Source organism: Mytilus galloprovincialis, chromosome 1 (genome assembly GCF_965363235.1).
Source record: "Mytilus galloprovincialis chromosome 1, xbMytGall1.hap1.1, whole genome shotgun sequence".
Lineage (NCBI taxonomy): Eukaryota > Metazoa > Mollusca > Bivalvia > Mytilida > Mytilidae > Mytilus > Mytilus galloprovincialis.
The window spans coordinates 68,456,429-68,472,742 of NC_134838.1; positions in this window are offsets into that span (position 1 = coordinate 68,456,429).

Consider the following 16,314-nt stretch of genomic DNA (forward strand, 5'->3'; position numbering starts at 1 on the left):
TTAGATTGATGTGTTTGAACTTTTGATTTTGTTTTACTTATTGAATTTTCATTTCGAATTTTCCTCGGAGCTCGGTATTTTTGTTATTTTACTTTTTACCCTGTCGACACACCTGATCTCGTATTATTTGGAGTTCATGGCTGCTCGAAATATGATAGACATCATCATAGATACTAGGAAATTTTGCACACCAGACTCGCATTTCGTCTTCAAAAGACCAATCAGTATCACTGAAATAAAAACAAATGTTTACAAGGCCACATAAAGTTGACGAGCATTGTCAACCGACAATGACGAAGATGTTGTTAAAACCACTAAGTTAATACATTTATTAGCTTATTAAATATAGAAAAATTACAAAGTAAGAATGATTGCTGGTACGATAAAGTAACAAATATGATTTTTTTTTTGCAATGAAATGCAAATACAAAAAGTCAAAGCTATTGTTAACAAAAAAAATTGAACTATTGAAGTGTCATATTTCCAGAATTTGATGTTAACGAAGTTGAAAAAAGTTATTTACGTGAAAAGTCTGAAGTGATATACATATTTTACATATGAGTAACATTTATTTTGAAAATGGAAGTTGATAGTTGATAAACCATAAGATCTCTAATTACTATTTCCTTTTTCTTCAGGTCTCCTGTCTTTTGTGGTGATATAGTTTCTCAAGTATTCATGTATTTACCAACCTTTGACAATCACAAGTCTGAATAACTAGAAAATCTCTTGTATAAGATGAATTCGTCTGTGTGAATAACTAGACGGATGCGTGGTAAAATTTCATGAGATACGACCTTTTCAACTTCAACCTTGAAACAATTTTTACACCAGATGTTTCCTATTGAGCATAGTTTATGTATTAAAAGAGGGCCGACAGATAAAAGAGGGACAGTAAATGTTACCGAGGACCTTTAAACGAAACTTTATTCAAATATTACTATTTGGGGGATGTATGAAACTTAGTTTTATTCATACTTTTTTTATAATCTGGATGACATTTTCAGATTAAGAACACAATGTCTTCTGCGGTCATTTTGTTTTAAACAGTTATGTTTTGGATTCTGCATACTAAATTGGGATTTAAGCTACTTATGTTGGAACAAGTCCCTTTAACTAATGCTCGAACACTACAGCAATCGTTATTAAAGGCCTTACTATAATTGGTAATGATTGCATGTGTCTTTGGTGAGAGGCAACCTGAAGTAAAGATACAAAACAACTCAAATGAATGTTTGGTATGTCTATCCTATGCACATGATGGTCAGTGATAGTGTTTTAAATATGAACACTTCCAAATTTTCGAAAATTAAGTAAAACATTTTCTGTGTCAGAACTATTATCTGTTAAGAAATTACGTTGAGTGCAGAGTTTTATCATTATGTTATTGAAGGCGATATTTTAATGTGCCTGAAAAAATGAAACTCAAAATAATTTTTAAATGTCATTGTAGCTATATTTCTATAATTTGTTTGTATTTTCACCGTTTTTTCTTTTGGTCAAGACTTTGTCTGTTTGTATTGGACTAAAGACAGGAATTTTGTTGCATAGTATTTAAACGTAATTCAATTTTAAAAATATCGTTGCGTGAAATAATACTTATTGTCGTGCGCGTAAATCAGTTTTTTGTGTGGGAGAATGTTCTAATTGAATAATACACTGGCGCCGTAAGGTACAATTAATAGATTATGAACTAACTGTTTACAAAATTTTGCATTTTTGAAATACTAAGGCTTTCTACGTCAGCAATAGATTACCTAAGCTTTTTGGCAAAATGTTAAGGAAGTTTTTGTCCTCAATACTCTTTAATTTCATACTTTATTTGGCTTTTTTACATTACGGATTCGAGCGTTACCGATGAGTCTTTTGTAGACAAAACGCGTGTTTCGCACTAATACAATTTTTTTAAAATCCTGGTATCTATGATGATGAGTGTGTTTTCCACGTACTGGGTCGATGCACTGCTGTTGGAGTTTATATTCCCCGAGAGCATCACCAGCCTAGTACGTAGCCCTTCTGTGTTGACATAAATTATCATTGATATGGTCATAATAATAAATTAACTGTTTACAAAACTTAGAATTTTCGACAAACTAAGGCTTTCTTTCTCAGGAATAGATTACCTTGGTTGTATTTGGCAAAAATTTTAAGATTTCTTTCTCCTCAATGCTCTTCAACTTCGTACATTATTTAGCCTTGTGAACTTCAGACGTCACCCATGAGTCTTTTGTAGACAACACGTTGGCCACGAGCTTATACAAATGTTTTAGTCCTGGTATATATGATGAGTGTATTTTCCATCTACTGGGTAGATACCACTTGCATTTTGAAGTTCTAAGGCTTTCTTCCTCAGAAATACATTACCTTGGCTGTATTTGGAACAACGTTTAGGAAGTTTAATCCTAAATGCTCATCGACATCGTACTTTATTTGGCCTTTTTAACCTTATTTGATTCGAGCGTCACTTTTGAAAATAAAACGTTGAATCCTCGTATCTATGACGAGTTTATTTACAACCACTGGGTCGATGGCACTGCTGGTTAAGTTTTTATTCCCCGAGGGTATGACCAGCCCAATAGTCAGCACTTCTGTGCTGACATGAATTATCATTGATATGGTCATAATTATAAATTAACTGTTTAAAAAACTTTACTTTGTTTAAATACTTAGACTTTCTATCTGAGGTATAGATCAACTTGGCTGCATTTGGCCTTTTTAACTATTTTTGGGTCAATCATCACTGATGAAACTTTTGTAAATGAAACGCGTGTCTTGCGCTTATACAATTTTTTAATTCTGGTATCTATAATGAGTTTATTTACATTACTTTTTAAAAATATTGATGTTGTCGAGCGTTCCTTAATAGTTATCCCACAAGGACGCGGTATGTCAGTGTAAGATCACCCCGATGGCCGGAGGCCAGAGGGTGATCTAACACTGACACACCAAGTCCGAGTGGGATAACTATTTTACATCCCAGCTGTTTTAGATTAGACGAAAAACCATTTACAATTCATAAAATCTTGTTTAGAACGCCACACAACCATTATAATATACTTTATATATTACTATATGATGTATACCCTTTATGACCCCGAACACGATGAGTAGATACATTGTATCAAACAATGTCAACTCGCCCGCCTTGCTAATCGTCCCAAACTATATCGCCACTTTATAAAAAAAATCGCCCCACTCTTTATTACCGACTAGCCCCACTTTCGGAAAAGTGTCAAATTGAACAATCAGTCTGACAACTCACTTATTAACGAAAAAGGTTTAAACCCCACTGAATAAAGGTCTGCCAACTCGCCCCACTTATAAAAAGATCTTGCTTCTTTTAAGTATGTTAAATAACTGTTAGTTCGTATCAAGTCGTCCTGGTGTAGTGGTATGTGTCGTGGCTTAATATGCTAAAGGTCTTGAGTTCGAATCCCAGCATATACACTGGATTTTTTCTTTGTGAATTTTGATAGATAGTCTTTTCCGTATAATTCATTATAAGTTTTATAGTGGATTTGACATTCCCGCCAAAATGTTACAGAACAAAGGAAAGCATGCATTACAAAGAAACTCAAACTGGGGTGATCCGGCTCAGATCACCCCTGTTAGAACAAAGGAGCTGGGATGTAAAAAGTAAAATCACAAAAATACTGAACTCAGAGGAAAATCAATTCGGAAAGTCCATAATCACATGGCAAAATCAAATAACAAAATGCATCAAAAATGAATGGACAAGAACTGTCATATGTAACTTTAAAGTAAAGGCAATGTGCAGTTTTCGTTCTAAACATAAATCAATAACCGTTAGATTTTCTAAGGCAAATGATATTCTTTAGTATTCTCTGCTGTTTTAAAAGGATTTTATTCATGCATTTCACGTCTATATGTAGGCGTCCGATCAGTTAATGCAAAGTAAATTAAAGCTTTAACTTTTGACATATCAATATTTCTGGTTCTGTGACTATATTCAGTTACTTCTGATAGATTTATTATATAACCAACAGAATATTTTATGGCTTATATAAAATCCAATTTATTTGAAAGAGAAATAGTCATGTTTAAGCTGTTAGTATATTATTTTTCATTTCATACTAATAAAAGCTACGATATAGGTCCAAGGACACAATTATCGTCCTATATTTTTCGTTGCATAAGAAAAGTTCCAATGACATTGGATTCCTTATATAAAATGGTTTGTTAGAAACGATTTAGCAAAAAATGTTGTTAATAACAACATTTTAATAACCGAGGAACAAGTTGAAACAAGAGACCTAATTTTTAACTGTCTCTTGTTTAGACTCAATTGTAAACATTGATTTATTAAAAAGTATTGCAAAATGATGCATGAGAAGATATTCGGGAAGTGTTTTTAAATCTACATATCTACATATGTAACATATGCACACATGACGCGGATTCAAACTTTAAGGTAGCCAGTGTAATGTGTAGTTCCTATTTGGAGTGGCTACATTTATCTTGTGCAAGTCTAAAACAACTTCCAAAGGCAAAAAAATGGTTTTTTAACAATTGCATATGTTACATTATATGTGTCCATTTGAAATTCGTAGCAAACAACTTTTAATATTGTCTGTTTTGTGATGTAGTTTTACATAGCACTATTTTAATCACAAGCAGTAGGATATTTAAACCATAGATTTTAATACACAGATTTGAAAATCGACTTTTTATATAAATATGTTAGAAACAAATATATTTAATGATGTATATACAAATGTGTTTTTATGCTTTTAATAAATATTATAAAGCTATGAATTATTTATTTATGTACATGTTCAATATCTTATTTTTGATTGTTCTGAATTTTCATTGATTGGTATTGTGATAAATGATTTAAATTATTATTCAGCTTTTTTTCTTTCTCTATTAATAACATCAATCAACATCTTTATTCAGTGCCGGCAAAATGAAGTTTTTTTATTTTGCCTGTGACGGCTATATCGCAAATTTTCTATTTTGCCGGTGCCGGTCAAATAGCCACTGCCAAAAAAGTTTGGGTGCTAAATCTTTATTTAAAGTAGTGATTTAGTCCAGTTAACATGGTTAAAATAGGTCAAATTTTATTACGTCTGAAGCTGTCAAACTGAATTTTAAACCCCTTAACACAGAATTGTCAATATTTTGAGTTAGAGCTGGTAGAAGTGTCTTTAATTTAGATATTATTTGTGCCACTAGTAGTACACTACACTGTAAAAATCTTTTTGAGATAGAGCAGGTGCGATTCTTTCAATTTGAATTCATTGCCTAAAAGGAATGCACTACGAAATAACTGTGTTCTCGAGCCATATACTAGGTCGTTATTTGTTTGACGAAAGGTTAAAACAAAAAGTGTCGAGGTACTGAGGTCGTATCTTAAAATTTACATTTCATTTTGTAATTTGTATTTTAGAATATGTATTCACTGTACATTGGATTTTTGAAAATAATTTACAGTTAGAACAATAGACTTACATCAGAGAAATGTATTCACATTTGATCTGTAATTTTGTGTTTTTTCCATTTATTGAACAGTTATCTCATTGAGTTCAGTTATTTTCTAAAACATAATTTCAGTGTTTTATAACAGGGATATAGGAAATAACCAACAAATCCCCAATTGGAAGTCCACATATTATATTTAAATTTGAATTCATATATATCAACAGTTAATGTGCAAAGCAAATTAAATATCAAATTACAAAACAATCAAGTCAATTCTGGTATTGGCCCTTATACATAAACTCGACGTCCGAACTTGAACTCGTCGTATTTTACTTAGAATATATGTTGTCAATGTTTAAATATATAATCCAGTATTTTAATGAAATTTAAAGCACTCATATTTTATTAACCGATAATTGATTCGGGAATAGAATATAAAGAAAAGCGTTACCTCCCAACATTCGGGACATTGACAAAATTAAAAACTTTAAAAGAAAATTACGTCATCTCTATAATATTTTTCAAATTATGGTTTTAAAACCCATCAATTGTAACCATAATATAAAAGATACATAGATAAATAATAAACACGTGATAAAGGTTGAATAAGCGTGACACCGTGACGGGTACATTTTGCATAACATATAAATAAGGAATTTGATACATGAACTGTGAGACTATAAAGAAGATAGGTAATTTCAATGGCTGTCTTCAGCATAAATGCCAAGAGGTTATATAAGTAAGGGCACTTGTGTGGTACTGCAACTTATTTGATCATTTTTATTTTGTTTGAATATAATCAAAATTTAAAAGTTATTCCGATTGAATAACACTATTAAATAGAAATACTATTTTATTTAAGTAAATAAATTAATAGACGAAACAAAAATGACGATCAGTCGTCTTTTTGTCAGCCATACCATGTATTCTTTTTTATTTTACTGATAACAAGGAATACATAAACGGTAGAAGACAATAGTTTAAAAAAAAAGATATACTCAGGATAGTATAAAGTAACATCAAGTACTAGAGCGCTGCGGAAGGGTAAGCAGTTTCCACTCCACTAGAAATAATTTATTACCTGCTGTTATTGTAATGACCAGTTAACCAAACTTATGTTCAAGTCATTGACAAGGAATGAATGAATGTATTGTTTTCACAAATGGAAAACATACTGTGTTTAATATTCCATAACGGTCAATAACTCATGATGATGTCTGTTAAAATTACGGAAACACGAATCAACTCGACCATTAATATCATCAAGTCTCCTATATTTAGTAATGATAGATCATTGTTTTTATATTTGCTTTGTTCTATTTTTCATAATACTTACAGTTTTTGATAAAAAAAACGAAGTGAAAATTGTTATTTCAGATTTCTTCCCATTTGACTTAACGACAATATAACATATCTGCCATGCAATTCCGACGTATAAAGGTTCGTCACTTTGTTCTTCATTCGTTTTTACTGATAGAGATTTAATTTCAATCAACCGTTTTAAAATGTAAGTTGGAAATTAGGTAACGAAGTGAACTGTGAAACACATCCATTCAACTCGAATGTTCAACTTGACAGTATTGCACTGCATAATCGAAATATATCAAGAAACGCGTACTTTCAAATTTATTTAAGAAAATATTATCCAATTTATAACATAAATAATGCCTATGTCTAACGGGAATTTCTGACATTTTAGCTATGTGTGTGTCATGAATAAATATACCCTTACGAGCAATAGTCATTATCACACAGACGAATTGTTAAAGACTCCAGCTCTACAGTTGCAAACACTAAGATCTTCCTAGAAATATTGAAATTGGGCGACAACCCTAACGATAAAAAGACTTCACCACACGATGGACTAGTAAAGAGTAATTTTTGGGGTAAAAGCTTTTGGTGTGATTCAATTTTACTATAAACCATTTTCAAAATAGCCATTTACATTTGTTGTCAAATATTCAAGTTTGCGCATTTTTGTGTTGCCCATGAGACTTGCAAACGACATTTGTGTACTTCAGTGAATAGGCTATATAATACTTTTCATTTGCAAACAATTTCAATTTCATGGCTCTTGAACAATTTACTGTCAATAGAATAGTAACATAGATATAGGAAGATGTGGTATGAATGCCAATAAGACAACTCTCCATCCAAGTAACAATTTATTAAAGGAAACCATTATAGGTCAAGGTACAGCCTTCAACACGGAGCCTTGGCTCACATCGAACAGCAATCTATAAAAGTCCCCAACAATTACTAGTGTAAACCATTCAAACGGGGAAACCAACGGTCTAATCTATAAAAAAAAACGAGAAACACGTATGAACTACACAAACAGACGACAACTACTGTACATAAGATTCCTGACTAAGGACAGGTGCAAACATTTGCAGCGGGATAAACGTGTTAATGGTACCAAACCTTCTCCCTTTTCTCAAACAATAGTATAACATCACAACATAGAAATATACACTATAAAATATCAATTGGAAGGCTTAACTCAATCAAAAAACGCAAATTAACACACAATGAACGAATAAATTTGATCTGTGATACCTGAATGCAAATACATAGTTAATAAAAATTATAAGGGATAAATAATTATGGTCAAAAGTAAATACAGGTTTAATTAAAACAAAGTTAAAGTATGATACCACTGTGAAATGTTAAACAATTTTTAGAAAATCATCACTTTTGAAAAAAACTGCGTCATATTATACACAGATAAATGAAAATAATTTTGTTTTAAGTATACTTCTTCTTCTGTGTGTATAAAATCTTCCGTTTAGGAATACCAAGAAATTTCTTTAATATCAATAAAACTAATCTAACACTTGGTACATACATATAATATGATGGTTGTGGTACAAAGGATAGTGTGAAAAATCAGACATCAGAAATATTCACGAAAGTAGTCAAAAAAGGGTTTTTTTAAGTTTTGAAATATATGTCAAATTTAATATATAAGGTAAAAAAAACAAATATATTTAATGTAAGTATGACAGATGATAATCCTTAAGTTAATTGAATTTATCTCATGCGAGTACGTCATGGATATTGAATGTCGCCAAACACTCCGTAACAATTTTAAATTTTAACCTTAGATTAACACTAAATTAAAGGTCTGTGCTCTTTTGATGCAATTAAAAAGTTCAATAAAATATGTGTCGTGGATTAGCTGAGCTAGTGTGGATATATTACCTTTTTATGTTACTTTTCGCTTATTGAAATTTGACAAATATTTTTTGGATGAACATTAAATGCACGTTTATATTATTATAACAGGTAAGTGAAGCATACGATTAACCTAGTAGCGAAGGCCTCGGCACAAATATAATTATGGTCAACTGTACTTGAGATAGTTTGTATCTTAGTTTTCAATAACTTGTTATGAAATTTTTCAAAAATACAAGGCTTATGTTACCAGCCAAATAATAATAACATAAGTTAAACAATTACATGAAATGTATGTTTTTTAATAGATAAATGCACATATATATTAACATAAGATATTATCATAAACTGTTTTGCACCGGTGCATAAAGCTTTCCTTTACTGATATGTGAAGCTATATAAACTGACAATTTTAATTATCAACGAACGAACTGCAATCGGCAAAACGACATCAATAGATATAGGAAGATGTGATATGAATGCCAGTGAGACAACTCTCCATCCAAGTCACAATTTAGTAAACATTATAGGTCAAGGTACGGTCTTCAACACGGAGCCTTGGCTAACACCTAACAACAAGCTATAAAGTGCCCCAAAAATGAGAAACGAGAAACACTTATGAACCACATCAACAAAAGACAAGTACTGAACATCATATTGCTGAATAAGGACAGGTGCCAACAGTTTCAGCGGCTGTAAACGTTTTAATGGTACCATACCTTAAGCCTTATTTGAAACATTTTGCAAATTATTGTCATACATGTCATTACTCACCAGTTTATGGATTCCATCTAGCACTATTCCGTCATGCTTCTTAATAATATATTCAAAGTAGTTCTTGAATAAACTATATTGTAAACATTTAAAGCTTGAATCATTGTTGAAGGCCGTACGGTGAAATATGATTTTGTGTCATTTGCTCTCTTTTGAAGAGTTTTCTCATGGGCAATCATACCTCATCTTCTTGTTTTATTTTAAAATATAAAATTAGGATCTAGAATGCTTGCCAATGAGGCAAAAGTGTGACGAAAGATCACTATCACACAGAGTCACAATGAAGTGCAAGTAAGCAGTTATAAGCCACAGTGCGACATTAACCATAAATGTAAATCACCGGTATTTTTCCTCGATCTTAGTTTTCGATGGTCAATGCTAGTTTTTCATTAAATAAAGTGTAATAGCTGTGTATTAAGGCTTCTCTTTTAGTGAATAATTTGTTGTTACAACATTAAAAATAATCATATTTACTTATAGCTATATATTTATTTAAGTATTTCATAGGAAAATGTTCTATCATAGCAGAATGTAAGAAATAAGGAGAAAAATCTCCCCAAAACACACAGTATGGCTTGTTCTGTCAACTGAAGATTCAAGGTAGAGTCTTATTTCAAGGAAATTTTCTCATAAAATGTGTTTTGGAGACTCAATCCACTCAGAATATTTATTATTTGTAATATTTCACTTAAGTAGCAAGAAATTTTAACACATGAGAGTACTCACAAGGTCAACGGTGCATGTACAGCTTCCCATATTAGGTTTAATACCACCATAGATTTTCCCCTATTAGTCTTTGTTAAATTTGCACTTTTCCAAAAAATGTGCATAAGTTCTCTTTGATTCAAATAAAGAAATACTTGGCATGAGTGAAGTTTTATCCTGTCCAGTACTATAGAAAAAAATCACATAACATTTCATTGCATAAATTGAAATAAAATAAACATCACTGGAAGTGTCCCAAACAAATTTCTCCCCTTTTTTAACCTGTGTACAAGGTTTAGGAACCATGTAACCTCAAGTTTACAAAATATTCTATAGAAACCCCAAATTAAAAAAAAACAATAGTGATTTGAAATATACAAGACATATGTTTATGAAACAGAAATGTGTTACTGCAATAAAATGTAGAATTAATTACCTTCAACTGTCAAATTAAAGGGAATATTTTTTTCGACCTTTTTTCGTATAAATCGAATTTGGTGGTATTACACCTTCAAGGGCTTTTATAAATAACTATACTATATTGGCTTTGCTCATTGTTGAATGCTGTATGGTGTCTTGTATGTAGTTACCTCTTGGTCTGTATTGATAGTTTACTCATTCATAATAGCATATATACCTTTTTTACTCTATTTTGTATTATAATCTTTCCAAAAAACAATTGCCACACAAATATACCAACTACATTTTTGGAGGACGATTCTCATAGACTATTTACTGTTTTGTTTTAACTGGCACACGTATTTTTGAATAAACTTATATAGCGTTCTAAACTTTCCAGTTGTATGACAGATATTTCTTCACATCTGTTTTATTGATTCTCGTTATATTTATAGAAAACAACATAATTTAACGTATGACGCAAAGCACATTTTATACATTTCGCTATCATTCATCTTTATTGGAATCACGATGTTTTATAATCAAAAATATGTTATATTGGCATATTAACACAGTTAACTCTTACATTTGTCCATTGACCGTGTCAAATATTTTATGATGCAAATACAAAAAGTGGGGTTTATTGTTTGTATGGTTGAATGGCGATGGGTATTTAAACTGTCCGAAATGCCAACTTATCTTACAGCTGCTGATAAATATAATATATCAAAGACGTAATGCATATTAGAGTATGGAGCAGAGTTCATACCAGATAAAAAGGTAACAGCGTGTGAAAAAATGCTAATATTCAGTAATTATAACAGTCCATGTGGTCACTTAAACAATTAGGACGAATGTAGAAAATTCTAAATAGGATGCAAGAACATTACAAAGTCGACTTTTTTTTGTTCCACGGTAACATCTACGCTCCAAAATAAAAACGCATAATACATTTATTCACAAAATTGCATTGAGTGTGTTTCAAATCTATTTCTACAGCAACATCTTGGTATATAGAGCTTAATCTTCACACATGAATTTCATACATGGAACTGAACAAAGAATTGAAGCAAATACTAGTAGTGTGTTCTTGTTTTGTGATGTTGAACTACTGTCCAATGTTAGGGGGTTGCTGGCATTTACCTAGTTTAAACCCGCTGCATGTGTTTGCACCTTTCATAAGCCAGGAGCCTGTTGTTCAGTGGGTGTCGTTTGTTGATGTTGGTCATTAGTGTTTTTCTGTTTTCGTTTTTTATATCGATTAGACCGTTGGTTTTCCTGTTTGAATGGTTTTACTCAAGCCATTTGCAGGGCCGTTTATAGCTTGCTGTTCGGTGTTAGCCAAGGCTAGGTTTTGAAGGCCATACTTTGACTTATAATGGTATACTTTTTACACATTGTGACTTGGATGGATACCACATCTTCTTATTTATATTAATGAATATTTTCAAACGATCTTGCAATACCATGTCAATAATAAAACTCGAGGAAATGATAAAAAGAAATCTTCCAAAATCCTCGTATAAAACATAAGAATAAGCAACACGAACTTAAATCAATAAAAACCGGATTAACGAATATTGAATTAACTTATATATTAACAATGAATAAGTTAAGGTGTATTTAAAAACGAAATGACGGAACCAGTAGTTCAAACAAAAAATGCCTAGTGTATTTTTCAAGAGCTTAAATGTGAAGATTGCTGTTATCGTGAGGATAAACTTCATGTTAACTAAGGAAAACTGTTGGTCAATTAACCCATGAAACTTGAAAAAAACGTTGTTGTTAATCAGGCGATTTTCATTATATCTGTGAAATGCAGGTATTCTAGTATTGTTAAAAAAAAGATACAATATCTTTAGCCTTTATCCGGCTGGAAAATCGCAAACTTAGGTCAACTACCTCAGAAGCATGGGCACCACAAACAATTAGCAGAATGGGTTACATCAAAAGCAGAAGCGACATAAAGCATATACCCATGATTACCTCAGAAGCAGGAAAGACATAAAACATATCCGCATTGGTTACCTTAGGAGCAGGAACGCCATAAAACATATACGCATGGACTACCTAAAAATTCAGGCAGGCCACAAAATGATTAAAAAGTAAATTAGACCTGAAATAAGCAAAATAGAATTATGTTTAAGATTTATTAAAGTGTATTCATCCTTCATATATTTTTGCATCATTTTGTTAAACACTTTGCATATATTTCTAAACATCAATTAGTGTAAAAAGAAACCATTTAATAGTATGTTTAACATGAAGACTAAAAACGAAAAAAAATATAAAAAAATGGAAACATATTTAAAAAATAAGATTCTGTTTTTTTGTACTGCTTAAAATCATAAAACAAAATACTACACTTTAATTTTTTTTCAAGACAATTTTTTTAATTGCTTTTCTCTATACTGTTTTGACCTTTACTATGGATATTAATTATTCGTTTACAGTAATAATTTAAAGTTATAAATCCATTTTTAAATTAATATAGTAAACATAATATGGTTCATAATTTTTTTTAATTTTGGACTCCAAAATTTCTAAGGAGAGTGATATATTGTGACAGATTTGAATATAAACATATTTTATTTAAAATAACATTCAAGTTAAATAATGTACACAATTTGGTATTAATATATTAATACAATTGAAAGATTAATAAGATCCGGAAACAAGTGTTTAACTTATTAATCCGTTTCTTATAAATCCGTGACATATATTTGACAGTTTTGGACATATATAACGTTTCAATTATTAATTTGATTTTGACCCTATTTTGGACAATAACCATATTTGGTAATTTCTAGTTGTATGCTCAAAAGAAAGTAATTTTTGCATACAATCAATTAAATGATTGCTATATAAGTATACATTCTGCTTTGAGACGTTTGGCACGTTTTATAAAGTTTGAATTTTGAAATTTATAGCTAGGTAAGTCATTATTATAACAATTTTAAAATTTAAAGTAAAAAATTTAAACAAATTTAACTAAAATTAAGATAATTTATATACAAATATGCATATTATAGAAGTTGCACCGCCACAATAGTGAATTTATTGGTTTAATCGGAGTATAATTGACAGTCTTTTTGGGTTTACTAATTGGATGGCATCAGTGTTTAAAGGCAATTTTATATCGTGGTCCAGTTATGTGATTGGCCAATGCACTTTCGATTTTTGTTTTTATATTTGCAGTCATAAACTTCACTTCAAATTATGTTGTCAAAATGTAGTAGATCAAACCTTATTGGAGCAAGTATAGTTTACTGGTACGTTTTTAAAAAAAATATAATTAATTATAACTGTAATCGTCATTTTTTTATTATATTATTTTCATCAGTTTTTTAATGGCGGTTACGACATTAATTCATGTGTATTAGGTACTTTATGCCTGCAGATAGCTAAATTCGGGAACTTTATCTTCAGTGTTCATGAAATGGCTTGATCATGAAAGGAATGTTTAGCTTTTGAAACAGGCAACGTCATTATAAACAATATTTTCAAACAATAATAATATGGATCTTTCGATAAGAATACAGCATTTCTGGCAGATTTGTAAGCATCAACTGAAAAAAAAAAAATCATCCATGTTAAGTCAATCTGAGACAAAAATAAAATTGGAAAAAAAATATTGTCCGTTTTTAAAGTTAAATTTAATTTGATTTTGACTTTTGTACAAGCTGACATTTGAAATTCATTTTTAATACATAAATCAAAATGACAAATATATGAGTGATCTCTATATTCTTGGACAGATCACATGAGAAAATAACCAAACTTTATCTCCTTAAATACCCGACGAATAATGAATGTTTGATCGGACCTTTAATGAAAATAACTTTTTTCGACCACAGATAATAAATACTTATTGTTTTGCGTATGATGCATGGGTACGTATATTTATATTACATCTCATTAGTTTTTTACAGTTATACGCTGATCAACTTTGTGATAACTACAACAAGACGTATGCAGAAAATTCAAAAAAAAAATTCGCAACACAATTAACGCGTCGGCTTTTGATAACATGGGTTACATTTACTGTACAAAAAAAAAACGCATTATACATTTCTTTACAAAATTGCATTGAGTTTACTTCAAATCCATTTCTACATCAATAATTTGGTATATTGAGCTTAATCAACAAACATGAATGTTATACAGGATACTGAACAAAAACATAAAAGATATTTTGTCTTTTGGTGATGACGTGATAATCCATTCTGACCTCCACGTTCGACAACTAATGTTGTGCATCCCTTATGCATGGATTGAATCCAATTTTTAGTTTGAACTATTAGACAAACATATTGCAACGCTAAGACTGAGTCTGCCAAATAATGTTGCCGTCTTAAAAGTTAAACCCACTTTGACTTGACTTTGACCATCATGAAATATAAATATTGTTTTGAGTAAGTAAATCCATTGTTACCATTGATGTATTGAGTCTGGAATTTTTCTTCTCTCACTCAGTCGATCAATAACATTGATCATATTCAGCTGCACAATATCGTCTATTTCATTTGCGGTGTTTAAATGTCTATGAAAATTGACTGACACATAAGATAGTTTCCACAGCGACATTTGTAGATTATCGTTGGTCATCTCAACGAGATTGATTTTCTCGCTCTCCGTACGACGAAAGTGAGAAAAGTAATCGAGTTGACATAGTCAATGATAATCTGTTTATCGCTATTTTGCTTATGATGATGCTGATGTTCACAACGGCAACGGCACGTGCTCCCTTAGTTTCTATCGTTAATTTTCGTAAAATCTCGTTAAATAGCGATAAGCTTGAATATACAAAACTTTCGTTAGAACGCCTGTTTATGCAATGGTTGTAGCAGTGACTTTTCGATTACATAGATAAAACACCAACTTCTTCCGATCATAAACTAAAAAAGTTATGTTTAGTCTACAACACGGATTAGATCTTCAGCTTATGTTTGACACCTATCACTTTCACGCAATTGTGCTACGTTGACCGTTGAATTTTCGTTGACATAAGTTTAAGTTTTTTTTCAGTTTGATAATGGCCAAAGACATTTGATTTTTTTTACAATATTAGAATACCTGAATTTTACAGTAATGATAAAAATCGCCTGATTAACAACAACTTTTTGTACAGTATAGTTTCACGGGTGAATTGACCAAAGGTTTCCCGTGGTAACGTGAACAGTGTATCCTCACGATAATAGCAACCTTTCAGCTCTTAAATAATACACTTTGCAATTGGTTATAAATTACACTTTCGTTAAAACTCTGGTTTTGTTTTATGAAAGATACAAGGTTCATATCATCATATTATCATTTTTCTACTTTTTACTGGATGATATTTACATTTGAAAATGTTCATTAATATAAATAATCAGTACACGTCACAGTGTATAAAAAGTTAACAATTATAGGTCAAAGTACGGCCTTCAACACGGAGCCTAGGCTCACATGGAAGTTGATGGAACAGTAAACTATAAAGAGCCCCAAAATGACTAGTGTTAAACAATTCAAGCAGAAAAGTCAACGGTCTAATCTATATACAAGACGAAAAAAGAGAAACACCTATGAACCACACCAACAAATGACAACCACTTAATATCAGACTCTTGAATAAGGAAAGGTACATAAGAATGCAGCGGGTTTAAACAGTTAGATGGCGCATAATCCTCCTCCTTACCTGGTTATTATAATTAATCATAATTATAATTAAGATTATTGAATTGTCTTGTTTCTTCTGGTATCTGAAAAAAAACCGTTCACGAAGTGATATCTTAACATATAAAAATTACTTATCTACATTTGTTTTCATACAGGGAC